This window comes from Siniperca chuatsi, linkage group LG1, assembly GCF_020085105.1.
Source record: "Siniperca chuatsi isolate FFG_IHB_CAS linkage group LG1, ASM2008510v1, whole genome shotgun sequence".
NCBI classification, from domain to species: Eukaryota; Metazoa; Chordata; class Actinopteri; order Centrarchiformes; family Sinipercidae; genus Siniperca; species Siniperca chuatsi.
This window is the reverse complement of record NC_058042.1, coordinates 9,201,926-9,227,236: the sequence shown is the minus strand read 5'-3', so window position 1 is coordinate 9,227,236 and position 25,311 is coordinate 9,201,926. Positions and strand designations below refer to the sequence as shown.

At 38.4% G+C, this 25,311-nt stretch overlaps 1 protein-coding gene across 3 annotated transcripts in view; it reads left to right on the top strand.

Moving 5' to 3' along the window:
- LOC122882059 (E3 SUMO-protein ligase PIAS1-like) overlaps positions 1-25,311 on the top strand; it is a 60,135-nt gene that overhangs the window by 2,659 nt on the left and 32,165 nt on the right. Inside the window, exon 1 of one of the 3 annotated variants that reach the window (XM_044210275.1) lies at positions 12,704-13,037. The exons of the other annotated variants lie outside the window; for them this stretch is intronic. The gene's annotated coding sequence lies outside the window, so the exon portion shown is untranslated. Of the gene's footprint in view, positions 1-12,703; positions 13,038-25,311 lie in introns of those variants that run through there. 3 annotated transcript variants of the gene reach the window in all.

Below are 25,311 nucleotides of genomic sequence, written 5' to 3'. Positions count from 1 at the left end.
ACAAACACTAAGGAAGTCATTAGGCTGGTCTGCTTTTAGGCTGTATGCATGAGTGTTAACCTCACACTCTGCTGTTGACTGTACAGTAATGATGAACCACTAATGATACTTCACATGGAATATTTTATACGTGCGTAAATAGTTTATTTCCATGTTATATGCACAGCATCATGCAACCACTGTACTGTAGAAGGTACTGGCCTGAGGACTTTAGAATCCAAAGTGAGGTTTGCTTTAGTAGTGATTTACTGGTGATTGATTTGAAGTGTTATTACAAGAGTCAATCACCTACGCAGTCCTGTGGACAAAATAAGCTAACTAAATGAAATTAATGAAGGTAGCAGACAAATTGACAGAGGCATTATCTGGACCTTTTTTGATTCAGAGATGCAATTTCAAAACCTATAAAACTGTGTGAGTCTATGAGAAAGATGTCATAGTTCTTGAAATGTGCTCTTGCTTTCTGTCCCAAACGAGTGTATTTGTTAAACCTCTGCTCAAGTGTGAGATATACATAATGGAAGAGAGCAAACCTGTTTGAAATGCTGGTTGGGACCTTTTTCGTAGTTGTAGATCGACATAACTCCTCAGGAAGAGTTAGCTTTTACTTTGAAAACCAAAAAAATCCTGTGCACGTTAACTGTTGAATAAATGAAGCTGCTGAAACCTTGTCTGTTGAAACACAACATTTTACACGAAAATATTCAACCAAAAGGCGCAGAGATCAGACCCTCTTTCATCCTGAGCAACTGCCATATTTTATCAGTAGTGTTGTCTTCGATGGTCTTGAATTCTTGTTGCTCTCACATTTTCAAAGACAAAAACTCTAAAAGAACAAAACAAGCATGTGAACATAGATTGAAACATTCTTGTATATTTCCCCCCAGTGTGTAAAGCTTTTTAATTAAATGATTCAAGCTTTGATCAGTCAGTTATGACCAGACAAGAGGTGATGCTTCTTAGCTGTATTATAGCGTATTATATTTTGATTTGCTTAGAACTTTTATTCCTGTGTGCATTGACGTGACAGTGAGCAGCTGTAACGAAAGAGTTTCCCCTCGGGAATCAATAAAGTATTTCTGATTCTGATGGCCAGTAGGCATGGGACAATATGAAAATTTCATGTTGTGATTACCCTGGCCAAAATAATTGCGATTCACGATATTATCCTGATAATAATCAAAATATGCTTAAAACTCTTCAAATGGCACTAAAACATACTGGAATCACTTTACCAAATATTTTGTTAAGAGACAAATATTTTTATTGCATCACAGATAGGATACACAACATTTTAGTGAACATGCTTTTTAGTAAAAAACAATCAAACAATCTTAAATAAGGTAATCATAAATCATACGGTCCCCTGCATAAATAAAGGATGAATAAATAAACAATATCAATGTTGTGTGAGTCTGTTCTTTCTTACATGATAATTCCTGCATTTTTAAATCAGGCTCTGTTTTTCACTTCTCTACCATGATGTCAAATGGTACAGACAACATTTAATCAATTGCATCAGTATATATAATTTACCCCTCACTTTAGAAATACAGGAATTATCCTTTAACAAAAGTAAAGTCAAACTGCCATTGTGCTTTTCAAGTCTCTCGTGTGATGATATTCACAAATATCCCGATAATGGAAATTCACCACGATCAACTTATCTTGAGTGTTTTTTATTCCAATCCACGATAAAATAGTATATTGTCTCATCCCTAATGGCCACTTCTGTGGGTGTCATTAGTTTGTCTACACCACCATTAGGATGGGTAGTTTTTTGTGTCTTATTATTATTTTTGATTTATATTTGCCATAGGTGCCACTTTTTGTTCGACAGCGCAGACTCTCTCTCTAGTGTTGGTATTTGCCACTCCAGAGCTTCAATCAAATAATGCACCAATATTACCCCTCGAACCACTCGTGACTCCTTGCTGCCCATCCTGGCTGTGAGCACATTTAATGATGTTTTAAGTATTAATGTTGGAGGACATCTTACATTTACTGAGCACAGTGGCCATCTTGCTGATGAAACAGTGCGCACATTTGAAGACATAGACGTGGAACAACACATTACAAGATACCGATTAGGGGTGTAAAAATACAGTCAGCTCACAGTTTGGGACGATTCACGGTAAACCCACGATATTTTTAACACAATTGAAAAGAAGAACTAAGTCTGACTTATTTTATCTTCATTTTTTTCCTCTTTAGGTGAAGATGTGCAAAAACCTTCTATTCCTGTTTGACAATTTAAAAAAAATGTAATCTCTCAAAGTGAAAAATTGTACTGGCTGTGAAAACAAATCTTCCTCAGAGACAATATATCTGAACATGCAAGAACATGATTGTCTTTTCAGAAAAGAAAAAACAGCTTTTTTACAAGCAGATTTTTATCTACATAAAACTAAATTGAAGAATAAGTAATGTCTAGATGAGAATGTTTTCAGTGAAAGAGCAAACATCTGAACTTGGTTGAATTTAGTTTAATTGAATCCTGTACTTCACACAAACTATTTTTAGATTTCTACAGTAGGACAAAGACAATTTGTAAGACTGAGCTTGTCAACATTTTCAGGCAGCAGTTGAGACCTCTGGCAGTGTTGATGGATTATGTTTAATTATGTTTTGTTTCATTAAATGTATGCCAGCAAAAATGTTGACTTTTTGCAGTCACAACTGATCAGATTTAGTTAATATCCATTTTTCAGCTCCATAGTTCACACTGTCAGATTTTTGTACTGTGAGACAATGTGCCATGCTACATGGTTGCACCAGTAATACTGATGCAACAACAAGGGATTAGTGCTCATAAAAAAAGACGTGTTTATGCTTTAATGTTACAGTAATCATAATGATGTATTCCTCCTGTCTAGTTTGTAATGTGAATATACTCATTAGGATGTGAACAATTAAATAACTAAGAATGAGCCCCAGTAACTCATTGCAGCATTTTACTGAGATAAAAATTTGTTATTTTAATGACTGAATTTGTCTCTTCTGTTTATATGCACCATGTGGTGTTTTCATCAGCCGTCAGAGGAGTAGAGAGCACTAAACTGACCTTAGTCTTGCTTCAGCTGCAAACATACAACAGTGACAGTGTGTGGCAGGAGTCATCAGACCACCAGACAGAAAGCTCAGAAGCTGTTTATGCAGAGAATATTAAGGAAAGGGTTAAAAAATGGAGAGTTTTCCAAGAACATTACAGTGCTCTGTACTGTATATAAACATAGCCCCTATTTGTTCTGTAACATATAGGGCTGCAACAAATTATTATTTGCATCACTGACTATTCTGCTGTTTATTTTCTCACTTAATAGATTATTATTTTTTTTCTATAAATTGTCTGGAACTTGTAAAACATGCCCATCACATGTTTCCAGATCCTAAAGTGATGCCTTCAAATGGCTTGTATTGTCCAACCAACTAATTATATACAAATGTATATGAAAAAGCAAAAGCAAAATCTCATATGTGAGAAGCTGAAACCAGTAAAAATTACTGAAATGGTTAATTGATTATCAGAATAGTTGCTAATTAAATATCTGTTAATCAACTGACTCTACCTGCTCTATTGTTTTGAGTTCAGTAAAAAATGTTAGTCCTCCAGAATGGCAGCTATGGACAAAATGATCTAATTTAACACATATTCCAACACCTGTAGTTTGCTTTGCAGTAGGGCTTCAGCTAGGGCTAATGATTTTTTTCATTATTGATTAATCTGACCATAAGTTTTTCACTTAATTGTTTGGTCCATAAACAGTTTCCTATAGCCCACAGTTGAATGACAAACAGTTCAAAACCCAAAGATATTCATTTTGAAGAAAGAAAAGCAGAAAATCTTCACAGTTGAGAGGCTAGAACTTGGGAATGTTTGGGATTTTTGTTTGAAAACTGATTTAAAACCAGTAAAAGATTAACAAAATAGTTGCTGATTAAGTTTCTGTCGATTGCCTAATCGATTATTCTACTAATCGTTTCAGCTCTAATATATATTGGTTTGCACAGCTGTACGTTTTGTTGATGGTTGCCTTAGGCTGTATATTATTATAGCTTGTAGAATGAATTGGTGCATAAATCTGTGATTCAGTCATCTTAGATAAAGTCTGTGCTTGATGTTGCCAGGCCCCCAAATGTGTCCTGTTGCATCGCATTTTGTTTCACAGGAGTCCCGATCCGCCTCAGCTTCTTTGAATTGTCTTCTCTCTTCTCTGGAGCTGCTGCAGCAGCAACCTGGCAATACAAATAACTGTCTGTGCACTAGCGGCTTATAGGTGGAGACAGTCTATTTGTAGAGCCTGTGGCTAGGTTAATCCCTAATGATACAGGCCTTCTTCTCTGGTCCCCTACATACTTTGAACACCTGCCTATTTCTCTTATTGTCATTGTCATTATCGCTGCAGTTAATTATCAGTTGAAAGAGAATTAGACGTTCACATTGAAATCACCAGAGTGAATGATGACTGTTCTCATCAGTTGGTGGATTTAAAGCTTGCATGCATGCGCAGATGTTTTGCGTGCGTTTCAAGCTCATACTAGGTGATTAAGAGTTAGATTTTGTGGCGTTTCACGGCATCATCTGGGACACGGAAGTACTGGAAATGTAAAAATCAAACTGTGGTTAGGCGGATTTGAGATGCATGGCAGTGAACAGCAGAATGTGTGAAGCTCACACAGTGTGAAACGTGATACAGATGTTGCATGTCTGTTACAGAGATGTCAGAGGTGTTCAGCGTTGAACCAGCTGGAACAAACTGTTGAGAGTTTATTGTCTTTTTCCTTGTTCTCAGTATTAAGTGAAGTTGATCAGTTAGGCTGCCAGATAAAGATAACAAACATGCTTTTGTCACTTGAGGCTGCATGACATACGTTCTGTATGTTCAGCCCAGTCAAACCAGCACTTAAGCTCCATTATTGTCCGATATTTTGCCCTGTGAGAGCACACCCATCGTCTTCTTTTAGGCTTCGGCGAGATGGAGCTCTTCTTAACTCCTGTGGTGATTTTGTTACACAGTCCTGTTGCCGTGGAAACTTGTCACATTTGAGATAGACATGGGTAAGTAGCAGTTTGGAGCTCAATTGTGTGTTTCCAACTGGAAGACTAAAGCATTTCACTGGCAGATTTAGTTAGGTTTTTAAATATTGGAATATCAGAGAGATTTTGGTGTGAATCAAGAGGGATAAATGAATAATAAATTGTCTTGTGAAAAGCCTGTCATGGTAGAATATTTCTTTTTCCTGCTGCAGGGTTTGGCAGTCTGGTGTTTTTGTCAAACCCTCGCCTTGAAGTTCATAAATCTCTCCACCCGAGGCATGCAGCTTTGTGCAACATGCGTTACTTGGTTAGTTTTACTGTCACTTTTGTAATTTGTGACTCATAATTCACTTATAATTTTCAGCAGTGTGTCATAAGTTTTTGTGTACGACATGCATCAAGCTTAGCTGTAATTTTCCAATAAATCTTGAGTCTAAGTTTTATGTCCCACTACCTTGGTGCAGTATGTTAGACGTCATGTTGCCAGTAACACCTAACAGCACCTACACCACAGGGTAACCATATAGAAACAATAATTTGAAAAGAATTTAGGACACCTTGCTGCATAAATTTGCAAGTTAATGAGGAAAAAAGTTTTACCACTTTTAGATGCCCAAGTTTTTTTTTTTCTTACATTTTAAGATAAATGAAAATTACATTTAATATCAGGCTACGTCATCAAATGAAAAGTCAAAGAAAGACACTGGTACTATATGCCCAGGTGTTTCTTGGCAAATAGTTTCCTCTCTTATGTATATGTAACGTCATATCATGACACCTGCAGCCTCACAGGCTCTGTGGGAGAATGAAGCCAACTGGTAAAGATGTTTCTGTTGAGTCCTGAACAGTCAGCCTCAAGGGTTAATGACTAATAATAGAAGTGAGCGCATGCCATAGCCTCTCCAGTGACGTGTAACCTGAGGGACCGCAGCTTAAGATACTGATTCACCTCACAGTCTTCATTCTTTAGGAAGTAGCCTGCTGTGAGCGGAAAGTCCCTCTGCATTTTTAAGAAAACAGCCTTGTACGCTTTGCTTGAAGGATAGTATTAAATGATGATGATGATCCATTGGGTCACCTCTTACCTGTTGAGTGTTTATTATGCAATAAACATATTTCTGGGAAGTAATCAGCTCTGTGTGATACCAGAAGAATCTCTGTAGGGAATCAAACTAAAAAATGGCCATTATGAATCAGAATCCAGGGTAATCTCTTAGAGCCAATGCTGTTTTATTCCACAACAGTGCCTATAATAGTAATAATAATAATAATAATAATAATAATAAATTGATTTCCTATCATTGTCTTTTTATTTTCAGATCTTTGACTAATCAATTCGTTCGAGATGGTAGCAGGAGTAATATTAGTGATATAATGCCATTTGTGTTAAGATAATATTTAACACTGATACAGTTTAGTATTTTGGTCTATTTTGCTAAATTAAAAAAGAAGTCTTGTAGAAAAATATGCTGTTACTCAGCACTGGTATAGTAATACTCAGCCTTAACTGACAGTATTACTAGCAGCGTTAGCCGTATTACATGATATCATTATCAGTGAAATTCCACAGTGCTTGTTACCCAATACAGTTAAAAACAAAATCAAAAAGAGAAATCGCATGTATGACACGCACGACACACCTTATGGAGTTACTTACTTACTGTACAATGCTACTTCGTGTTGACTGTTGTCAGATGTAGGGATGGGTACAGATAGCCGGTTCTATTTTGGATCCAGTTCCAAGTTGGTAAAATATCCGAATCTTTCATCAACGATCTCTGTTTAGTTAGTCTCTTTGCCTCTCTCTCTCTCTGCTACTAAAGGCGTCCTTTTGCAAAGAAAAGACTTTTGACGTATAAAAACACATGATAACTTAGTGACGCAGCTGTAAACAACCATGGTGGACCAATAAGCAATTTTTGCGGGAAGTTACTTACAACGAAGGGGAGAACGACAAGTAGTTTGCTAAAATATTTATCTACCGTCCATCATTTTAATGTAAGAACTTGTGTCATTTTTGATAACTTGAGAAGGATGAGTGCTTTGCCTCAGCCGCTACCAGTGCAACAATGAGGTCGCCTTCACGTAAAATTAAGTGCATCGCGCATGCAAAACATCAGTGATTTATTAAGTTGATATTCACTGAATGATAAAGTAGAATTAATATTATTTTCACAGTTTTTTTTTTTTGTTTTTTTGTTTTTACTTTAGCCCCCCAGTGAGGAGCAAACGCCGCTTCCCTCGCAGAAAAAAGAAAAATGAGCCAGGACATGGTTAATGAATGTCACCGAGGGGTGACAAAATATGTGGTTAAAGCCCAACACCCTTTCAGCAAAATAGTTTCTCCGTGGTTTACGTATGGATTTGTTTCTGTTCATTGTCATGCTTGTCAGGTAATTGTCATCAACTGGTAATCCACTTTGTACTTTATACTTTAATTTTATACTTACTTGGTACTTAATTTATCTGACCTGTATTATAGTGTATTAGATTTTTTGCTTAGTACTTCTATTCCTGTGTGCACTGACGTGATAGTGAGCTGCTGTAACAAAAGAGTTTCCCCTCAGGGATCAATAAAGTATTTCTGATTCTGATTCTAATAATTGGTCCCTAAATCACAATTACAATTACCAATTGTGTTACTGACATCATTAGAAGAAGCTAGATATCTTTTTTATATCTTTTTTTGTTACATAAAACTGTTAAAATTTGTTTTGTTACCACACTGAGTGAAATAAAAACAGTAAAAATGTTTTAACTAACAGATGTCTTCATTCTCCACCAAGAAAAAAATGACCTAAAAAGATACAATAAAGGTTTCGCAAGGATTCGATAAAATGCTATCAAACCCCATCCCTAGAAATGTCCTTTTCTTTGCAGTTCTTAGCATTATCCAAAATGTACCATCATGGTGAAAGACTATTACTGTCAATCAATATTGCCTTAGAGGCAAAGTATTTCCAGAAATTACTTTTTCAGGTTTCAGTAGAGCTGGCAAAGCTATTGCAGGCTCTGCAGCAGCCTGTCATCTGCCATACAGCTTGTTACTAATAAGACCAGTGCCAGTATGTTAAAAAGATATGTTACTTTGGGTAACAGGCTTTTGTGACATGCCTAACAATCAAGTACTAATAAATAGATTGAATTAAATATTAAGTTTGTATTAATTTAAAGCATATGCTTGTTACGCTGCAACATGAATACACAATACAATAAAGTTGCTATTTCAAACATACAATACTTACAAATAAATAAAAAATGTTTTTTGATGATTTGATATTTTCAAATGTGACTTAAAACATGACACTGCAGGTCATATTGGATTAATTAATGTCTTGAATTTAGCTCAGAACCGAACTTAACCAAGTATCAGATTTGATGTGTTTTCTCATTGTTATCTTCAGGAAACCGACAATAGGCATCATAAGGAAAAACGTTATTTGCCAGAGGCTGTAATTTTAATTTAAAATCTTTGGGAAAGCTGCTGAACAAAGTATTGAGGTGTGATGTATCATGAGCATCGTTTTATGTTTAAATTTAGAAAAAAGAAATTGTATTGAAATAGCTTTCTTTGCACTGTGTATCATAAACATATGTTTTTTTTCCCCATCATGCAGCTATAGTGAGATGTGAGGCAGAGTAGAAATTGAATTGGGAGACTTCATTCAGCACAGACCAGCCTGGTGTACCCATCTAGGCTGCTGTCTTTCTCTGAATGAAGCTCAGGACCACAGTAATGCAATTGCAGTTCCCGGGCGGTCCTGAGCCGCAGATAGGACACTCTAATGATAAAAAGGCATCTGTGCTCTCTACCAGCAACATGTTTGCTGCACAGCCTGCAATCTCAGGCTACTGTCTCTACAATTCCCCTTCATCTTGGTGTCTGCCGACCTCTGCCAACTCCGCGGGATTAAAAGGGTGCAGAGGGCGAGTGCAACTCCTTGGTCTTCCTACTCTTCATTTTCTTGCCAGACCAGTGCAGTGGGAATTTGGTGTCTAATTTCTTTTTTTTTATTCTCAGCCTTTTAGCTTCCGTTCCCTCCTTCTTTCTTCAGCGCACGGATGAGGTCAGTGATAATCTAACAGGTGTTTTGCCCCCCGCTCAATTGTTAGTACTACTTTGCCGTCGCACTTTTTTGTCCGAGTTGTTCCTGCCAACTGTCTTTGTCCACATACATAGCACCAAAACTGGGTTGTTTAGTTGCTACCAGCAGCATGTACCTGCCCTTTTTTGGCACCAGATTACAGTTGTCATCACAACTTTGTGCCGTTCAGCATTGAAGGGGACAGGATTCAGATTCACTATCTGCCTGTGGCAAGCTGGGACTAAACCTCTGTAGCCTCAGGTGTGGTGGCACAGCATTTAACATACTAATGATTAAAAGAGAAATCATTCTGAACTGATCCTGCTTGGGGAAGGAATTGCCTGATACATCTTTTAGTCCGAAACTCCATCTTTTGTTTGATCCACAATGAGCACTGTGATTTTGATACCATAGAGGCAGGAGGGAGAGAAAACAACAGGCGGAGAGTTAAGCCTGAGTCAGAGTAGCTGGAAGGCTAAGAGGTGGGGGGATGGGAGGACAGAGAGGGGAGGAGGATCAGGAGGGAGCTGGCACTCACTACAGAGACCTCTAGCCGAGAGTGGGAGCTTTATATAATGGCCAGGTAGTGTGCAAGCCCCCCCCCATCCGCCTACACAATCTCCGCACACCCACACACAAACACACACATCCTGCAGAACCTTTGCAGAAACTGCTTGGCACAACATTATTAGCCTCACCATCTCCGAGTCTCCTGAGACTCAAAAGAACTGCATTACTGTTCACCTCCTCAAAACCAAGCAAAGTGCAGCAGATTTTTTTTAGCTCTGCTAGCAAACATGTCACAGGGAAACGATGTTGGTTGCTTAATGCCGCTACTTTGCTCTGGTTAGATGTAACGACTAGCACTGCCTCTAGGGGACACTAGCGGAGGTTTTTAGACTTTTACTATAGTCCATTCAGTCTGTCGCTGTGACACGGGTTAAATCCACATTGGCAGTTGATCTGAATGGGTCAGTGCTTGTCAGCTGACCTTTGTTTGTGACTCTGTTTCCAACCTGGGTTGAACTCTGGCAGCCTTCGGTGTCTCTGGACATTTAATTTAATCATATTGACTTTTAACCAAATGCATACTAAGGATAGAGAGAGAAACAGAAGGCATACGTGTGAGCGTTTCAGTTTACACTTCATTGTTCGCTGATTTTTTTCCATGGCCAAGTTACCTGTTTCTAATAGGGTTTTTCCATGGGTCCGGGTCTGCTTTAGCCGCACCATGCCAAGCCGTGCTATGATGACATGCATTTCCACTACAGCCTCACAGGAGGGGATAACCACATCGAGCCACGCTGCCGTGGTCCTGCTTGGTAGCAGGGCCGACCGCGGCCCACCCATGACGGTCTCTTACCTGTCTGTACAGCTATATGCCAGTGACTAGAAAGTTTTGTTTTGTCTCAGTACTTTTGTACCTGAATCTCTATGGTTTGGAGTTTAGTTTCATTCCTGTGTTCCTGTTTGTACTTTCACACATCAGCCTTATTTTACTGGTTAATGATCGCTTTCAGCCATATCAGAGCTGCAAAGTTACTTTTGATGCAAACCGAACATTTCCTGCTGTTGCTGTTCAAAGCTTTCCACTGGCGAAACCGTAGGATGCTTTTATTGTGAAGACAGTATAGGAAATGTAATGTTTGTCACAGAGTTAGAGGAGCTTCATCAGCGGTAATATTCAATTAAAACAGGTCTAATCAACCAGCTTTGGACATATTCTGCGCTATTTGATCAGTTTTAAATATTGCATGGAGGAATGGTACAAACAGAAACAGCCACAGTGAGCTGAAAAGGGCTGCAGTCGACAGGCTCTTACTGGGGTTTGTGACTAGCACACCTCCAACACGTTATCAAGGTGCAGTGGAAAACACTTGCACCACGCCAGCGCGGCTCAACTGGTCGCGTTTTGTCACGGCATGGCTCAGTTGGACCATTTCTTATAGGTGACTGATTGCAATTTGAGCCCTAAAAACTATCCTCAGTCAGTAAATACAGGCAACACAGTGATGGAAACATGGAGGTTTCAGTGCCCCTTAAGATGATGTTTTCTGACTAATTTATGAAGGTTTCAAGTGTAAAATCATGATATTGCTAAAGGTTGCAAGTTAGAGTCAGAATCAAGGTGTGGTCTAGAGACTCCTGTTTCACCGCATTACTTCTCAGTGTCGTCATGAGGGGAGGAAAATATTTATGTGTACTGTGTTGCCTCAGGCAATGGAAAAAAGGCTAGCCTAAATTTGTCCTCCTGCGCAGGCTAAATTTGTACCAGGCCATTTCAATCTTGCAACCAATAAGGATTTTTTCTAAGCAAAGGTAGAGTTAATCATCATTATCAAAAATCTTTTCATCTTGTAGCTCTGTCAGCCTTGTGAAAAGGAAGCTTTTCAGGTAGTTTTGGCATTTCAGCTTATTTGCAGATTTATTCACATACACATGCAGAAAGTGTCATTGTGTGCATGTCATATGATTGTCATGTGACTGAACGGTGCATTTGAGGTTTTGCACAAACACCAGCCATTTGGCAAGCACATGCGATCACTGCGAGCTTGGTGATCTCTCGTGTTGTGCGTGGGTCCTGGCGCTTTGTGTGTGTGTGTGTGTGTGTGTGTGTGTGTGTATGTGTGTGTGTGAACATGTTCACCCTCGCATGCTAACTCTTTGTGTGCCAGATCTGTGGCATACATGCTCCATCTTTGTGACCGCCCTCTGCATGTGAGCCCAGTTGCTTCAGCACCTCTCATGATAACCATGAAATATTTAGTATTTGTATTTGTGCGGGTGCTTTGAACATTTGTGAATTTCCTGTTAGCACTTTTCCCCACACGTTTCCCCTGTTAAAGTTTGCTTGTGTGTTTGCTGATTGTGTGTGATTAAATTTAAGATAAACATGCACAAATTCAATAATAGACCTTTTTCACTGAAGACATTTTAACATGTCACAGTAGGAAAACCACAGGTGTAAATAATAAAATGAATGATATTTGAATTCCATTTAGCTGCTTCAGTTTCCTGGTATTGCTGGCTCACACTGCCATTACTGAGACACTTGAATAGAACAGAACCATAATTGATGTTATTATTATTCAGCATTGAAAAATAAACGTGTCAAAACGTAACACTAACAGCAAATGTAACTACATTTAAACACTAAACTTTACTGGAAAATAATTTATACTTAATAACAACTATAAACAACAGCAATTGTACAACAAAACAATATCAAAGTCGAGATAATAAAAATAGAACTCTGAACTATAATAAACTATACTGAGCCAATACTTGTGTCAACAGATTAAACTCTAATTAAAAATGCCTTTTCAATACATATCTGTAGCATTTCTGTACTGTTTATGTGGAGGCCTACATTGTTTGTTTTTTTATTGGAGGACATACAGCAGGTAGAATAAGTATTGAACACGTCACCATTTTTCGCGACACAATAATTAATTGTGCTACCAATTAAATGACACAGGGAAAAAGTATTGAACACATGAAGAAAGGGAGGTGCAAAAAGAAGCAATCCTGCCCCTTGTCAGTGCAAATTAATATCAGCTGGTTCAGTCCCAACTGATGGCCTATAAAAAGGAGTCTCATTACCAAGGTGTCACAGAAGAAACATCTCATGATGGGTAAAAGCAAAGAGCTTTCTCAAGACCTTCGCAACCTTATTGTTGCAAAACATACTGATGGCATTGGTTACAGAAGGATTTCAAAACTTCTGAATGTTCCAGTGAGCACTGTTGGGGCCATAATCCGGAAGTGGAAAGAACATCATTACACCATAAACCGGCCACGACCAGGTGCTCCTCGCAAGATTGCTGACTGAGGAGTGAAAATAATTATCAGAAGAGTTGTTCAAGAGCCGAGGACCACTTGTGGGCAGCTTCAGAAGGACCTGGAATCAGCAGGTACAATTGTTTCAAAGAAAACGATAAGTAATGCACTCATCCGCCATGGCTTGTATGCACGCTCACCACGCAAGACTCCATTACTGAAGAAAAAGCATGTTGAAGCTCGTTTAAAGTTTGCTGCACAACATTTGGACAAGCCTGTGACATGATGGGAGAATATAGTCTGGTCAGACGAGACCAAAATTGAACTCTTTGGATGCCATAATACACACCATGTTTGTAGGAGAAATGGCACTGCAGATCACCCCCAAAAACACCATACCAACAGTGAAGTTGGGAGGTAGAAACATCATGGTGTGGGGCTTTTCAGCATACGGTACTGGCAAACTTCATATAATTGAAGGAAGGATGAATGGAAAAATGATACATCTGGTTTATGATAAAATTAGCTCATTATAGTCAGTGTAGAAACAATGTTCGTATATGCAATATGCAGCTGAATCAGATGCTTCTCAGTTCGAGGACATCAAACTTACAAGGGGAAAAAAATCTGTTTGCACACTTAAAGGCTGCAAATCAGTCAGTGTGCTCCACTTCCTTTTATAGCCAGTATAGTGTTTGGGCTTTAGCCGGTAGTCTTCTCAGGTGAGGTAGAAAAATAAAAAGGCTAATAAATATCTTGGCTCAAAAAAAAAAAAAAATCAAGATGACAAGCAAAGACACAACTGCAAAAAAGAACAGTAGATGAAGTAGATGACAGCAGAAAAATGGTGGAACATCAAAATAACAAGGTAAATAAAAGATGAATACTGGAAAATAAAGCATAACAGAAGTGTGTGGAGCTGGTAACCTGTACTGATCAGGAACAAGAGCTCATTGCCAGCCAGTCTGCAGTTTTGGAGGCCAGTGTTTCTCCTGACAGATAAAATAAGGCGGCTCAGCCACTGGCCAGTTCCAACCTGCCTCTCCTCATCAAACAGGCCTCCGTGCTGCCTGTTTCCTTTCATCATATCTAAATGTCTCTGTGATCACTTATTTTAAATGTCTAAATAGCCAGTCTCACAGCGCAGCTGTTTTTTTGTTAATTTTGTCAGTGTAATGATAAAATAATGATTTTATCTGCAGCGCAACAGCTTGGTAATGACTGCTGGTTAAGGTAGTATTTATGAGCTGTGATCAAATGTCACACTTCTTCTGACATCTGACAATAGAAACAGAAAAAATATGTAAATGAGAACAACAATATTGGGAAGTCGCCTTCATTAATACACAGTATATGTGATCACACAGAGCGAGGGGGGGGGGGGCTGAACAGCAGTTCCTACCAGACCAAATACCCTTCCTCCTCCTCAGTCTCACCAATTACAAAACAAAAAGTTTTGCTGTATATGTCTTAAAACCCATTCTTTCAGTTCTGGAGCCTGTGCTTTCTTTCAGAAAATGAGTTAATTAATGCTATGGACATTAGTGCGCAGAGCAAAACTTTGGTGAGAAGGCATATGGAGATGCAGGGTTTTGTCAGATTGGCAGATGCAAAAGGGATTGGTTGCTTTAAATTAAGGAGCCATGTCACTTGTGCTGATTAACAGTGATCATCATCAACCCGCACAGACATGCCACTCCACCAGAAACATCTCTTGTAAATGCACAGTATGGTGCAGATTTTAGATTTTTATTTTCTATAACAATTTAGTTCCTTAATATCTGCAGGGAAAAAACAATTGGCGATTTGTCTTTTCAATCGTCTATCTGATTGGCAATCGGCACAAGCCTACCAAGCATGCAAGAGTTGGTTTGCATGTTTTCAGTAAGCTGTGTGTGTATGCAGGTGTTTTAAAACATCTAAACCTCTGACAGATGCAGTAGTGTCACTCTGAATCTCTCTCTCTCTGATAACACATAGCCTCGGCATGGAAACAAGCTGTCTTCAGTATAGTGCTCTATTTTTGTGGGAAGCGTTATTTGAAGTGAAAGTCCCGTTAATTTTCTGCATAGACAATGTTAAATGACATTTGGAGCCCTAACAAGGCTTTGATGGGCATGAAACTCTCCTACTTGGATCATCAGTACAAAATATAAGAAATTGTGTTAGAGTATGTCTGATTCCTTGATGTAAAAAGTAAAAGGTACGAGCCTGTGTACATAAAGGAGGAGAGAAGTTAACTATGGCTCCCAAGGTGCATTTTGGTAAGAAACATTCACTTACCAAGCTTAAAAATGTTGTCGCATGTGTTTGCTGACTGGAAGTGGAAGTTAAAGATTATGCTTTGTGGAAATTAGAGCTGCAACGTTTAGTCGATTTGAGTAATCAGGATCGACAGAAAAATAAACAAATAAACATTCTCTGGTTCCAGCTTCGCAAATGCAAGGATTTGCTGCTTTTTTCTGTTTTTATATAATTTTAAACCAAATATCTTTGGGTTTTGGGCTGTTGGTCAGAGAAAACATTTTTCACTGTTTTCTAACATTTCATATCAGGTTAAATGATTAATTGAGAAAATAATGGGCAGATTAAGTAAAAAAGTCAGCAGTTAAATTCAGTTTAGTTTCAGATTCTGGATCAATTTTGGATGATTTTGGCAACTACAGGGAAGTGTTTTGGTCCCAACTGCAATGACAAAGAATTTTGAATTTGTTACAGCTCTGATTTGTGCCTTGGACTGATTTCGTTTCCATAGCAACGGTGGATGAGACTCATGGGTATCTTATTTAAAGTAATGTCACCGACCATACCAAACTGATGGATTTCTCGGAGACTATGTACTTAAAGCTGATGGCCATAACATAAAGATATAATATCTTTAAATAATCCAGGAGACTCATGTACTTCCATGTTGACAAACGTTATATTTTTTTAACAAAACTGAAATGGGAATTTAAAGTGCTAAAAACTAACACTACCCCTCCCTCCTGTGTTTTCACTGGAGCTGTGGAGAATTTCATTTGGTTTGGAGGCTCAGCTGCTCTCGCTCTCCCCATCCCCCTTCCCTTCATCCCTCCATCAGTCATTCTCACCAGCTCTGGACACAACAAATTATTACCCTACACTCCAGTCTGACTCTAAGAATCTACCAAACATACTGAGAGAGATGAGACTAAAGTTACCATCATTTAAGTCAAGCTGAAAGTGAACACTAAGAGAACGTCCACAGTAAACCGGCTAATTATAAAAAAGCTGTTTATTAGTGCCTAAACAATTTTGCGGTCATTTTTGTAAAGATCTTCCTCCAGGATATAGCTAAATATCTTCTTCCTCCTCTTTTGGTCAGCAAACAACAAAACTGTGCATCACAGAGTGCTTTTCAGCAACTCTGAACTCACAATTTTGTTGATCAAATTGACTGTTTTTGTTTCTATTGTCACACAGCTGCACCAGTATAAAATAGTAATTTGATCACAGCGCATAAGTGCAACCTGTGATTGGCTATATTGACCTTTTAAAATGAGTCGTAACAGAGAGGGTTCCTAACTTTACTGCCATACAGACCTGACCACATCTGAGCAGGCTTACAGTAGGTCACAGTTTTGTGAAAAGCTCTGTTTCCTTGTTCACACTAAAACGGTTTTTTGAAAAACCTTACTTTTGGGGTATGTAAGTATGGGACAAAAGGCCACAACTGTAAGAGAAAAAAGATGCATCCTTAGATTTTGCTTTCTGAGGATGGATGTCGTCTTGAAAATATGGATATCCAATTTTCCAAAATAAAAGCATAAGATTGGACCAACAGACATCCTGGTGTTTATTGGTCTGCATCACCATTAGCTGCTTCTTATGAAGTGTTGAATTTGTAATGTAGATTTTTCTGTGAAGGAACAACAGAGATGGAAATCTATGTTAGAGCTTCTTGATTTCAGGGTTTGTTAATTCGTGACTGGGTGCCATTGGCCCAGAAATGTTTTCTCAAAATTTTGGCCCAGTTTGGACACGGAGTCGGCTACAGATGTTTTGGAAAAAGGAAGCAACATGTCTCAGCAAGCATAAGAGAGAAACAGCATGAAACAGAAACAGCACTTGCATCTAAAAAGCTTTGAAGGAGCTAATCTGCCAGCTATATGTCAGCACAGGGTTGACCAGAGACACAAAGATGCAAAGATGTAAAGTTTATGTTCAGTCAGTTTGTTTTTAAAGTGTGTCTTTTGTCTTTGTGAGAAATTATCCTTTGCGGGGACCACCATGTGTTTAAATGTTTACTGCTCTGCCTGTGGAGTTGAACAGGGGTTTTATTTCCATCCTGTTCCATCTGTTCATCCCTCTGTCTGTTAGCAGGATTTGCTCAAAACTTTTTAGAAAGGTTAGTTGTGATGTCTTTTGGTAAAAATCCAACATTTGGAGCTGTCATACCTTCACAGCTGCATAGCGTTGAAAGATAGAAAAACATATCTTACTAAAACTAAGATTTAGGAATAAAGTCATTTTGAGAAAAAAAACAGTCAGAAATGTCAAAAAAGTGGACTAAAGGCCAGAATCAGAGACTACAGCCGATAGCCCGACCGATACTGGACTTTTGAGGCCAATACCTTTTATCAATATTTATTAACGTTTAAAAATAAGATGATAATATGTTAGCCAATAGTAATTTTTTAATGAACATATAACATAAACAAACAATTTTGATCCAGATCCCTTAAATGACACATATACACCGTTACCAATATATCTGCAATAAGCTAATTTCGGCCAACATATCAGCCTGGGTGATTTAATACAGCCCTTGTATTTTATCAAATCTGAAACCTTTTGAATCTCTTACTAAATCTAGGTAGGTAGTTTGTGTGACAAGTGACCATTTGCAAACTCTGTTGAATGTTCAAGTACGGGGCACCCCCGTGACTAAGATGTCTACCATGAACCGCAACTTCCTGTTTGAATCCGACCACGGACCTTTTGTTGCATGTGGTTTACTCCCTCATTTCCCATCTCTCTACTAACACTGTCTAATAAAGACAAAAAACATTAAATTACATTACAAGAAATTCCCATCCCAAGTCCTAATATTCATAATTCACTATACTAGTGAAGTGCTTGCTTGTGGTCTGAATGGCTGCTGCACAGAGCTTGTTGCAGTCTTGAGGCTTGTATTATACCAGTCAGCAACTGGTATAATACACTGAATGGTGGCTGAGCCATCAGAAAGAACGACCTCAGGGGAGACTTTTTGGGGGACAGGTAATACCACCCAGGAACCAAGTTTCAGTTTTCATGGCAGTAATACTTCCTGAGTTTCTCAAACAGTTACTAGAAAAGTTCCTGCATTGAAAAAGGCCTGATACTGAAAGTTAAAGGGGACATGAGTTATAATTGTTTCTCTCTGTCTATCTTTCTCAGTTTTAATTTCGAATTGAACTATAATTTTAGGACTGTTAATGCTGCTGAAGCACAATATGCTTCATGTAAAGTAGAATTAGGTGTATAAAGGACATTATAGAGCAGGTATGGTAGTTAACAGAGTTGTCGTTATCTAAAAAATAATATCCCTGATCCAACATTAGCATATGTCATATGCCCAAATATACAGACTGTAGTAGTCATTTGGTGTATTTTGAATTTGAATGTGTGGTGATAAATGTGCATGTTTTAATTACTTTCCAATCATGTGAACATATTAGGCTTAAGCTGACATCAAGCCAGCGTCATAAGGTTCCTAACTTCTGCTATTATGGAGTTTCTTCCTCACTACAGCTAAATGACAACAGACGGTAACTCAACAGGGAAATGTGAAATGACTTGTCTTTGCACAGTTTTTATAGTGTTTATTTTTTTCCCAAATGAATTTTGGTGCAGTGGTTAACTTGCCTGAGGGAATTTCATCATTCTGGGTTTTTTGTGGGTTTCAGTTTTAGTGTCACATGTTGGTCAAAATGTTGTTCCAGGGGCCTTTCCATTCTGACGTGAATATCTCTCTGTTAGACACAGTGAACCCTCATCTTTTCTTTGGCACCCAAACCTGTCACATTTAGATATATTGTTTATTGGCACAAAATGTCACAGGCTGGTAAATTTAAGGCAAAAATGTCCTCTTCGGCTTTAAAAACCCATGTTGTGTGTGTAAGAACTCCCCCTGTTACCACCAGCTATTCTCTTTGTGTTGTATCCTCTCTCCCTCTTTCACCCTCCTTCCTTTGTTGCAGCTTCCCTTTGCACCTACGTGTCAAGTTGTTTCAGTAAAACAATACAATAGAGCACATTCTCACACAAACATGCTTTGTTCATACCTTGCTTTTCAGTTCAGTCGAATCGGTGATGGGGTGATGCTGATTTTTGTGTTTCAGAATTAAGCAAGAGTACATTTTAAGTAATTAAGTTAAAATGATCAGTAAGCAACATTTGCCAGTTTGGCTATTAATACTATAATGTCAAAATGCCTCTTTTGATATTACTTTAAAGCATTTCATTGTTGTTTGACTAAACCAGTTAGTTGATACATCAGGCCACTGCTTGGTTATGAAGTGCAGGAGGATTTGCTGTAGTAGCACAACTACGTTTTACCCAAATTTATAAGCAAATAATGCCTTGTTTATAGCTGTTCTTGGGTAGGCAACAATTTTAATAACTGATTCATCGTTTGAATCATTTTCAAGCAAAAGTGCCAAACATTTGCTGATTCCACCTTCTTAAATGTGAGGATTTGCAGCTTTTCTTTGTCTTATATGATTGTAAACTGAACATCTCTTGGTTTTGAACTGTTAAGCTGCATATATACTCCGTCAGAAATTCTTGTCGGATGGTTGGATAGCTTCGGAAACCCCCTCCGTTGACCAGGAAGATGGAGGAGTTTAGGGGGCCACCTGTCCTGGGAAGGAGAATGATTGACTGGTGGAGAGGAGGACAGAAAAGAGAAAGGAAAGAGGAGATACAAGCTGTGAGCTGTTCATCTATCTCTCCTCCAGCACCACCCGCTCCACTGTTTTCTGTCCTCTATTTGTTTTCCTTTTTTATTTTTTTTAAGCCAGAGGAATGTTACACATCCGCAGTGTGGTGAAAGAGCGTGTGTGTGTGTGTGTGTGTGTGTGTCACGTTTATGTGAGCCAGTGTTTGTGTGTATCTGTCTCTCGTTTGTGTGTGTTTGCTTTGTAGAGTGGGTGGGGGGCTTGGCTTGTGTTTTTGTGTTATGGTGTGTATGTGAGTGTATATATGTGTGTGTGTGTGTGTGAAATGGTGGGCAGCCAGTGTCATCATTTTTTTTTACACACCCCTCTTCTCTACCACATGCATATTTCATGGAACTGGTCATTTATGTCGCCAGCAGGAGAATTTCTTGGCTGAACCAATACAGTGTGTGTGTGTGTGTGTGTGTGTGTGTGTGTGTGTGCGTGCGTGTGCTGTCCAAGTCTAGGGATACTAAACAGAATATTATTGAATTATTAAGATTATTGTTCTGTTAAACAATATCTCTAAATGTTGAAAATCCAGAGACAAGACAGCTGCTGCCTGCATGCTGCACCTGCGATCGAGCTTCCTCGTCCTGCTCTAAAAGCCGTCTGTGTTTGACTGATGTGTTTTTATAACTGCAGTGTCGTTCAGACCGAAGGCATCAGAATTACTTTCACAAATGGGGGTCTGCCTCCTGATGTTTTTTTTTTTTCTCCATGAATGTGCCTTTACCGTGTGTCTGTAATGACAAAGGACAAGGACAGATCTATGTCCTGACTGGTAATTGTGTCTGGATGTTGTATACATATGTTGTATACATCGGGCACATTGTTAGTATCTATGTGCGTGTGTGTGTTTGTGCGTGGCTATGCATATGTGGTAGTAGTACCCAAGATGCAGTGTTTGGTCTGTAAACAGCAGTCTCTGGTTTCAGCATCAGTTTGGTTTGGTTGGTATTATTCTTCTGTGATAGTAAACTGAATATAGTTTTGGCCTGTTGGTTGGACAAAACAAAACATTTGAAGAAGTCACCTTGGTCTCTGGGAACTTGTCATGGACATTTTTGTTCGTTTCTCTGACATATAGGCTAAAGGATTAATAGATTAATCAAGAAAATAATCAATAATGAACATACTTGCTAGTTGCAGCCCTACATGTGAGGGTTTGGTACTGGGTTCTTTATTGCTGTTCCACTGTACTTCACAAAAGGGTACGTTTGTATAACAAAGGGCTACAGCGGGACCGACCTCATCATTTTAATGTGCTGTTTGGTAGGCAAGTGAAGTGGGACGTTGTAGAACTGATAACAATGGAAGAAGTGGCGCTGATATTTGTTACTGATTTCATTCACATTAATATGAAAATGAGCTACAGGTTTATACGCCACCAGAGAACTGGACCTTAGCACTGCTAGGGATGACGAAAGGTGGTCAGTGGCCCAAAGAACGTCCAGCATGTCGAACCATCTCATAGTTTTTCAGTTTGCTCCACTTCACATTGTGATCCTTCATTTTTCTATAGTTTTCCTGCACTGTCTGCCTGTGTGTTGTATCTAGGGTTGCAACTAACATTTATTTTCATTACGGATTAATTATTTTCTCTGTTGATGTTTTGGTGTATCAGATGTGAAAAGTGCCCATCACAATTTCCCGTAGCCCAAGGCAACATCATCACATTGCTTGTTTTGTCTGAACGATACTTCAAAACCTAAAGATATTCAGTTTACTATCACATAAGACCAAGAAAAGCGGCAAATTCTCCCAAGGCAAGTGGGTGGAGAACAGCGGACACAAAAGCAGAACCTGTGACAATAGCTACATGTTACGTTACTTTTTGAGAAGTTCCTGTAGTGGAAACGGGCTGAAAGACTATCAAGACACATTTTTTCTGTAGTTTTTTTTCCTTCATCTTTGATCACCACAGAACAGCATCCTGAAATATGCTTTTGTAATTATCTATTAGCTTTAGACATTTGGCTAAGTGTCAGTGACACTTCCTCCTACAATGTACAATATTCAGTAAAATAAGAAACATTTACTTTAACAAGTTCAACTCAGATTTCAAAGAGCTAAATTACCTCTCAAAATTAAAAATACTAATATAGGAGAATGAGGCAGGCCCGATCTTGCTGCCCAATATGTATAAACATGCCACAACCTGAGGGACAGTGAATGACCTACACTCACACACACACACACACACACACATATACATTCATTAAAAAAAATGTTGCAACGTTTATGTAGTTTTCACTTGTATTTGTATTTTTAACCGCAAGTCAATTTTTTAAAATTATTATTACTATATTATCTTACTTATCTGTATATATTCTAATAGCACATTTTTTCTGTTTGTTTTTATTTCACACATTCTTTTTCAATGTTAACATCTTTTTCCCATACCAATAAAGCTGCAACTGAATTGACAAATAGTGAAAAGAAATTTCTGATCGTGCCTGTTTGTAATTCATCTCTCCTATCATCGTGAAACTATTTATCGGTCTCTAATTTCACTATTTGATCAATGAAAAAGAATAAATATTGCCCAACATTGGACCAGAAAATATTTTGGTTGGTTTTAGATGTTTCAAGTGTTGTGTTGTTATATGAAGCACATATTGGTTTGCTGCACTTGCGGGCACTGAAAGCTATATGAAAAAGTGGAACAAGTTTTACAATAAGCTGCAGCGCTTTGGAGGTTTCAGTTCCTTTCCAAACTACCGTTAATACGTCAGTTTTAATGATACAATACAGTGCTGTGGTTGGACCAGAGTGAGAGGTTTTTTTTGCACCTGAGCAACTCATGTTAAAATAAAAGTAGTACTGTAAGATGTTATGATATGAGCAAAGTAGGACAGCAGTAGAATGAGCTTCAGTACTGTCCTCTTCAACATTACAAATAACATACTGACTTTGATGTATTCCTGTATAAAAGTGCTTAGAGGAAGTAAAACAAAAGCTAATAAGTGAGCTAAGGGGTATTTCTTTCCACGATTATGTATGCTAAATTTGAAATGCAGATTAGATATGCATTTTCAGATTATTATGCATTAACTTTATTGTTTGAATTTTAACTCCTATGAATGAAGTAATATAAACAGTTCCAGCAATGAAAAAGTGATATTGGTGCATCTAAGTGGGTTTTTTCTCTCTCTTTTTTTTCAAGCCTAAAATGTCGCTGCTATGGTTAGGTCACAAAACATAGCCTACAGCAGTCATGTATGTCATTTTAAATGTCAATTAAATGCAAAACCCTAATGCAACCCAAGAAAAATGTTATAAGAAACAAAAATAAAATCTTGAAGGCTTAAAGGTGTAATCCGTTGTATGGACACTACAATAATAACTGTGTGTATGTATAAAATTGATTAGGAAACAATGGACACTAACAGCCCTGTGTGCTTTGTCATTTAAGCGCTGTTTGTTTTTGTGCATCTGTGATTTTTTTTTTTTTTTTTAAATCCCTGCTTCTGTCATTAAAGGAGATGAAGGGTGGAGGTTTGTTCTTACAAGTCTACACAGTGTGTGTTTGTGTGTGTATTAGTTTACATTAAAAGACAGAGCAGATTCCAACGTGCATATACAGTTACATGTCCATTTTTATAGCTTGTGTAATGCTGTTAAGATTGGCTTTCTTTAAGGTCGGTCTTATATCTATAATTTGCCATTGTTCTGTCCACATGGTTAATGGATGCTAGTGATGGATGCTAGTTAATGAGCTGTTTTTCACCCACCTCCGCCTTAAAATAAAGAGCTTGTGGAATGGAAACAATGGAAACAAGATATATAATTAAAGAAAGTATTGGTTTATTTTTCTTATATTTTGCTCAGTATCTGAAGCCTCAAACAAATGCTAAGATTAAAATACTGCATGTAGCCGATGATTAGTAATCACAATGCTTCTGATTCTAAGAAAATACAGCCTAACCTAAAAATACTTTTCCAGATCTCAGGTTCTTCTCTTTCAGGCCAGCTAAGTTTTTAAAATCTGTGTTTTTTGAGGTGATGTTTTGAGTGCATTAAAACTTCAGCTGTGTCGTGCTTCAGATTCAAGCACTTAAATTCACACCTGGGATCTGCCCAGTGTCCTCAGTCATCTGGAGCAAACAATGAAAAGTACCTTGCTCAAGGGCACCTTTCAATATAAATGAGCTGATGTTTAGTTTTTGATTATTTATTTTTAGTTACTGTACATGTCACTATAAGCGCAGTTGTTTTTCTCTCTTATCTAAATCTAAGCTTGTTTTTTGATCACCAGAGCTGAGTAATGGAATTGCAGCATTTGGTGCTTCAGCTCCAGATGATAATTGATTATGGCCTTTACATTTAAACAGCTGCTGAGTTACAGTCACTGAGGGTATAACTTGTTTTGTTTTTCTTTAAGTTTTACCTGAAGTTAGTCTACATATACATTTGGACAATTAGTCTGGTTAGATGAAGAGCTGCTAGCGCTTACTTTAGTTTGGGCCAACCTGAAGCTAAACCGGAAGTCAGTGCAGGCAACACTTTTTCCCAGGCTCTTGCTGCAGCTACTCCATCCCACTACCCCTGGGAGGTACAGCCTCAACCTCACGTTGAGCCAGGGAAAATCCTTTGTTGGTTAAAGTTTTTTCTCACTTCAACACAGACAAAAACATCTGCACTGCATAGAGTGCACTGCTTCTTGTGTCAGTGATGTCTATAATATTTGGACAGGTGCTGATCCAGCTGACAGGTTCTCATACACAGTTCAGGAAATTAAGCTGTTCTAATACTGAGACTTTTATAGTATGCACTGTAGTGCAGTGAACTGCTCTTCTGCCAGGAGGAAATCTCTACAGTGTGTGTGTAGGTTTTTTTTTTTTTTTTTAAACATCTGGAGACAAAGTGCCAGCTGTGCCGAGCTAAGGTATCTTAATGTAGGGAGAGACTTAGCACAGCCTTTGGCATTGCTGAGAGGCAAATCATCCAATTATGCACTTAAAATTCAATCCGTCCATTTATTTTCATACCTCGTCAGGTTGACAGTGGCAGAAGGGCTAGCAGAGCAGCCAAATGTCTTTTTCCACGGTAACTTCCCCATGCTTGTTCCTGATGAATCCCCAAGTGTTCCAAGGCAAAATGAGAATAACGTTGAAATTCACACATCTCTGTCCCAGCTTTTGAGTCCACTGGCAGTGGCTTGATTCAGATATTCTCCTATTCTTCTTCACTCACTCCCATAGAGTTACACCCTGTAGAGAAACCTTTCTACCACTTTACACTCTCATCCTTTTAGTAACTGTCCGAAGGTTATGACCGTAGATTAGGGCTGAAGTGAAGACTGGTAAACTGAAAACTTCTTCACCACTGAAAAGATTGAAACAGCGCTGCATTTTTAAGGGACTGTGTTGTGAGGGGGTGTGTTGCCTGAGGTACCGGTGTGACAATGAAATACAAGCAAGGAAGTCCAGTTTGAGTAACAGATTCAAGAGTTTGAAGG